This window comes from Chrysemys picta, chromosome 11 (assembly GCF_011386835.1).
Source record: "Chrysemys picta bellii isolate R12L10 chromosome 11, ASM1138683v2, whole genome shotgun sequence".
NCBI lineage: Eukaryota > Metazoa > Chordata > Testudines > Emydidae > Chrysemys > Chrysemys picta.
Window position 1 is genome coordinate 26,132,026 of NC_088801.1, and position 6,000 is coordinate 26,138,025.

The following is a 6,000-nucleotide window of genomic DNA, read 5'->3' on the forward strand; positions in this document are numbered from 1 at the left end:
CTTTGTTTGCTACCAGCACTCCAGCAACACTACTCTGAAATGCTGACCTGCAACCTGGAAATCATTATCCAGATAATGATATACAAATAAGCAAGCTGGTGTGCTTGGAGCCCATTATCTGTGTGGAAATACCAAACAGACTAGCCAATGATAGGTAGGAAGCCTACAAATGTATTCAGTTCTTCCTTGATGATATATGAATGTCTTCATGTTTCAGTCTTCAAAGAGGCTTGTTCCCTGCTCCTCCTACTCTTACTTGATATTTGCTGAAATTTGCATGACACCTTATTTAGTAAGAGGTGGGGAAATTCAAATGGAAATACTTTTACAATAGAAGTAATGCCACTCGTGGTCTATTGAAATTATGAAAGCAATATGTGTTGGGATCTGTATAAATGAAATACTGTGTAAACATAGGCTAGTCATGTATATCTGTGCCTTTTCCTAATCCTGAAATCTATGGTATGTTCCCAGCACCTCCCCATCCTTACGCAAGCTAGAACATTATTTAATCAACCAATAAAAAGCATATATTAAAAACTGCTCTGGTTAGTTGGCAAGAATTTACAAGCAGAGTGAGTAGAAGCTGACATACTGTCCCTGCATTTGTTTCAAAGCAAACTTAAAGAAAAAAATTCAGTGTTTTGGTATTGAAAACACAAGTAAAAATAAATGTTGGCTCCATTGACTTTTTAATTGCGTTTTGGATAACAGCATTTATTCTTTTTTTATTTACCATAACAAACTTACAAGAAAAAGTAAATAATTGGATTGCCTGGCAGCAAGACTTTGATCTTCCTCTAATCTCCAATTATTGTTATAACCAGCCATGCAGAAAAGTATTAAATATATTAATTTGTTTAGTGATAGGCAAATGAAACAGGGAATTTTGAGATGAGATATATATAATGGGAAGCCTGTGACATGATTTAAAATCAAATATTTTTCTTGGAAGCAAATTCTTCCAAGTTGCTGTTTGTGAAATTATTTTAATGTACTTTAAGTAGCTTCCCCTTGTACTTGGCTGTTTTATATACCTTGAACTTTGTTTCCTAAAATTGTTTGTTTCCATTATTTGTGGTGGATAAGAACGATGTAGGTTGTACAAGCAGATGAGTATCTCTTTGTTAAGACATACATTGAACCTTTGGATGTGATTTGTTTTTCTTTATCCACATCCTGCTGTGGTTACAAACTCAAATACAGATATGTTCCTTACTAAATAATATTTAGACAAATGGGCTTGATAGTAAAGATATTTCGCTACCTAAAACCACCTTTAAATATATCCCATTCTGAAATTGTACATCTCTACTGTTATATCCATATACCTAGCAATAGAGGGAAAGCCCTATTAAAAGGTTGAGGGGAAAGGAGGAAAAAAACAATTAAGTACTCTATGATTGTAAATAGTCCAATGGGACATATTTAAATAAGGACACCCTATTACATTTTAGATGGAAAAGAATGATTTTCACCATGGTTATTAATATTAATGTATTGTGCCAATTGTGCCAAAACTAGGGGCTTTAAAAATAGATACGAAAAAATTCCCTGCCCTCATAGCTTACTGTCTAAGGCCCCATCCTGCAAACGCTTAGACGCATGTTTAACTTCAAGCATATGAGTAATTCCATTTGATATCTGGACTACTCCCGTGCTTAAAGCTCTTTATGTGAGTAGTGTGTTTACAGGATTGGACCCAATAAATGTTCCCTTGCTGACCTAAATGTTCACTAACTTTTTTTTCTCTCTCTCTTCTCCTCTTTTGACAGGTCAGGCTCCACGTAGCATGTTAAAAGACAGACATTAATTCACTGATATTTTTTTCTTCTTCTTCAACCTGCTCTGCGTCCTGTTCATCATGTACTTTCTACAGCCATCTGCAGTGCACTTTTTTTCAAATAATTTGAGCTTCATAGAATGTCCATGTGTACAGAAGTGTGTTCAGCTCAGCTCTTCTTTGGAAACATGTACAATATCTGTAACATATCCATCTAAGTAACAATAGAAGGTCTGCCATTTAAAATATCTTCCATTGACTTCATTTTATCCCTTGGCGCTGGTTAAGTTGGGGCTTCTCTGCTGGCACTGATGCTGTTTGAAGTACTCTGTGGCATCAGTAAATCCTGACTTCTGGCATCAAAGAGTTAATCATTCATTGACCAAGTGCCATCAAAGGCAGTTGATTGTGTTCTATCATGACTGATTTACTGTATAATATACATATTATTTTATATTTTTAGGGGATGAAAATGTGCTGCTATATTATTAAAATAGTTTAAACACATTTTCTGAAGTAAATTTCCCCAAAGAAGCATTTTTAATATCCTGGTAAAATCTTTGGACCTGTATAAAAATATCCTTTACTATCATACCTATTAAAGATCAAACTATGGAATGGAGAGAAATCTGTTAGTATAGCATTACATTTTGAAGTTCAGTGGTCACACCAACTATCTTAACATCTGATCTGCTTGTAATTCTGCCTATGATGAGATGGGTATTCCCTGAATTTGATAGCTAGCCATTGAGTTTATAAGCATTGTTCATCATGAAATTCGGAAAGTTTTCAAAATGCTGCAGAAATCTTGTTTTGAAAAAAAGTGAGATGCTTCCCCCTCCATCATTTTTCTGGCAAGCCCTGATATGTTCATGTTGGAATTCAGAAATGGGAGCTAATAGTCTCTTGGGTACCTAGAGAAAATTCTATTGAGTGCTCCTAAGAGAGTATGGGGGTACATACTTCAATTGTGCTGTGCAAAGAGAATTTAGGAAGATGGAACATGTTAATATAGCATTGTGCAGGGGCAAAGAATGTAAATAATAAATTCATACTGGAACTGGATAATATGCAAGTCTGCCTTTGGATAACTTTAGCTCATTCAACCAATAATGAGACTACTTGCCTTTTTTGGATTCTCTTTTAGTGCCAGATATGAAATTTCCATCTTCACAGCAGGGGGCACTGGAATCACCATGGAAAAGCTAGGTTAGCATGCCAAAGTCAAAGCTCTTACGTTGTATGCCTACTGCTTTTGTTTCACATGTGCATATCAAACTGTCTTAAAGCAGTATAGATTTCAAGATGACTAAAGCAAGAGTATACCCCTTTAGTCTTGGTTGCTGCTGTATATTCTTATTTAATGTTAGGGTTAGTTTGGGGGTTCTGAATGTGTCCTGTGTGTTGGTAGACATATATTTAAAAATATTTAACCTGCTATGGAGAATATCTAAAGATTCTGAATTGACTTCAGACTTTTTTTTCTACAAAAATTATTTAGAAAGCTCTCAATTATAGCACAGTAAGTTGGATTTAATTTATTTTTTTTAAATGTTGCACTATTTTGGGGAGCATTTTGTTAAAAGTATTTAATAAAGACTGCAAATTTGCATTTAATTTATTTTGTATTTTCCTAGGTTTCATTTTTTATTTTTCTTTAAAATATGTGCACAGGCACCACCAGGAAAATGAACTGTGAACTTGTCATATGCGATTTCCAGTAATGGGACTATTTCAAAGTTACCCTGTGCTATCTTAATAGCCGCGTATAGCTAAAATTTGTATATTTAACAAAGTATCAGCTCTCTTCTTCTTTTGTTTCTAAAACCGTTGTCTGAGTGGAATGCCAACTATGAATTACTATCATTTTATTGTACAGCAAACATTCTGTATTGTTTCTTCATATGCTGAAGTCGTATAACTGGACTACTGTAGAATATGTTTTTCCTGTATCCTTGATTTGAAATCTGTCACACAGCTATATTTAAAAATTGCTTCTAGCTTAAAAACAAAGCCCAGGTTCCACATCAGAACAAAAAGCAAAATCATCCTGTTATGCATAACAGTTTAGATAGTTATCTTCAGTTTCATTGATGAGTTAACTCTGATGTCTCTTAGATAATCATGCTAGTGCTGATCAGCCAGTCAGTCCATCTAGCTTAGATCACTTAAGCGCCTCAGAGTTAACTTTCAGATCCTACCTTTGATAACTTTATCACTGAAATGCTGAAGAGGTATATTATACTGTAATCCTCAAAATGGAGGACTGAAAATTTCTATAATTTGAACTCATGAATGTGTTGCTATAATTTATGCTGCTGCTAGTATCTTCCATTCTTAAGACTGTTTTAGGTAACGGTTTAATTTCATCCTACATAATTTGCATTCAACATTTTTGTACTACTTTTACAGTATCTTACATATTTTATACACAAATGGAAACCACGCCTCTGCTACTCAGAGCTCAAAAGTCTGTATTTTGCTATTTCAATTAATGCTGTTGTGCTTCCTTTTTGAATGTCATATTACATATTTATTCTAGATGTTTGTTTGCAAGGAAACTGATTTAAATAATTTAGATTAAATTTCATATGTAAAACTTCACACAGGACAAGTTTTACTAAGGTAATGGAGATGCTTTCATGGATTGACTTGCAATACGGAACTAAAGTGCACATTTTTCATTTTGCTACTAATTAACAGCATGTTCTGCTCAGTTGTTTTTTTTTACTAATGAGTTCTATTATCTTGTGTTTTATCCTCAAATTCATCTTTTATTTATTGAAATGTGTTTTTGTTTTTGCTGAAAGTAAGGAATGCTTTAAAAGCTTGAAAGATCCTGGCTGATAGGTGCAACCAAGTGTGTATTTCACCAAACAAGGGTGAGAATAGATTATCTTGAATGTATTGGAAACTTTTAAAAATAGATTCTTAACTACGTTAATGTCTGTCTACAACAGACTTCTGAGTGACTTTTTTAAACTTCAATTCATGAAGAACCAGGAATTAACGTACCCTTGCAATTCTCAGGTAGATTTGTAACTGTAGAATATGTGAAATAGAGTGCAATCCTCATTAGTTCATTAAATATGAACAAATCTCTAACTAAACCAAATCACTCTTTGGATTCCATATATCTGAAAGGAATAAGTGTTTGAGGATTGTGGCTTCATACAATAGTGTGAATGTAATTTTCCTTTGGGGGGGACAGCAAGGAGCAGAAAATAACTTTTTATAATATAAAGAAGATACCCATGACAAGAAAGGGAATCATTAAATCATACTAGCAGGATAATCTTAATTGACCTTTGCTGTGATATTTTTGCTTTAAGGACTTTATGAACTGAAAAACACACAAATATCTGCTAAACAACTACAGAAACCACACTTTAGAGTCTGTCTTAAACAACTTTGTCTGTCAATTTGAAATACTTTTCATTTCAGGAGGACTATGGGGACTGAGGCATTCTGTAGAATTATACGTGTCTAGTTTGTAAAGTGTGTAATGTGTACTGCAGATGTGTATTTTCTGGGCTCTGTGTATCTGTACAGTAGTGTTCATTTTAGGAAAAATTAAATTGTGGACACGTTTTGGTGGTAACCAGGGGAATAAATTGCCACTACAGCAAATAATGCTGTAATGTATTAAACTCTTAACAGCAGATCTGAACCCCTCTCCCCCTTCCATGGCTAAATCTTTTAATCTTGGTTCTAAATTACTATCTATTAAAGATGTATGGATACACTGGCAGACTGCATGATGTATCATTTAAAAACTGTTGAAGTGGAAAATAAAATTGAATTAAACTTTCTTGTATGCTGTGTTTGTGGCATGTATTAACAACATCTATGGTGCTGACATGTCTTTTTGGCTTTTTTCACCAAGAAATCTCGGCTCCTGGCATTATGGAAGTTAATTATTTTTGTGGCAAGCAGTATAAATGTACTGGAGCACTTGAAAAATGTCTGCATTTTAATCCTCCCCTAAAGGTGTGAGGTAGTCAGAGTTTTTCCATGTGCTCTACGGGAGCATGTGCGGGAGTGGGGACTCTACCCCCCCTTTTACAACTGCTTCTTCCCTTCCAGCTCCCCACCCAAATCTTCCATCCACCCATGCTTTGCTAGCTGGCATATGTGAGGGAGAGATGGCAGGGCATAATCCTGCTCTCATTCTATCCCCTTTAGGGAGCTTAATCATAGTGACACTTGTCTGCTTT

The 6,000-nt window shown here is 34.8% G+C and overlaps 1 protein-coding gene across 1 annotated transcript in view; it reads left to right on the forward strand.

The window, feature by feature from the left end:
* The window catches only part of KIF5C (kinesin family member 5C), a 122,421-nt gene extending 116,827 nt beyond the window's left edge, over positions 1-5,594 (forward strand). The window contains exon 26 of the mRNA XM_008171434.4: positions 1,776-5,594. The gene's annotated coding sequence lies outside the window, so the exon portion shown is untranslated. The remainder of the gene's footprint in view (positions 1-1,775) is intronic.
* The last annotated feature ends 406 nt before the right edge of the window (positions 5,595-6,000 follow it).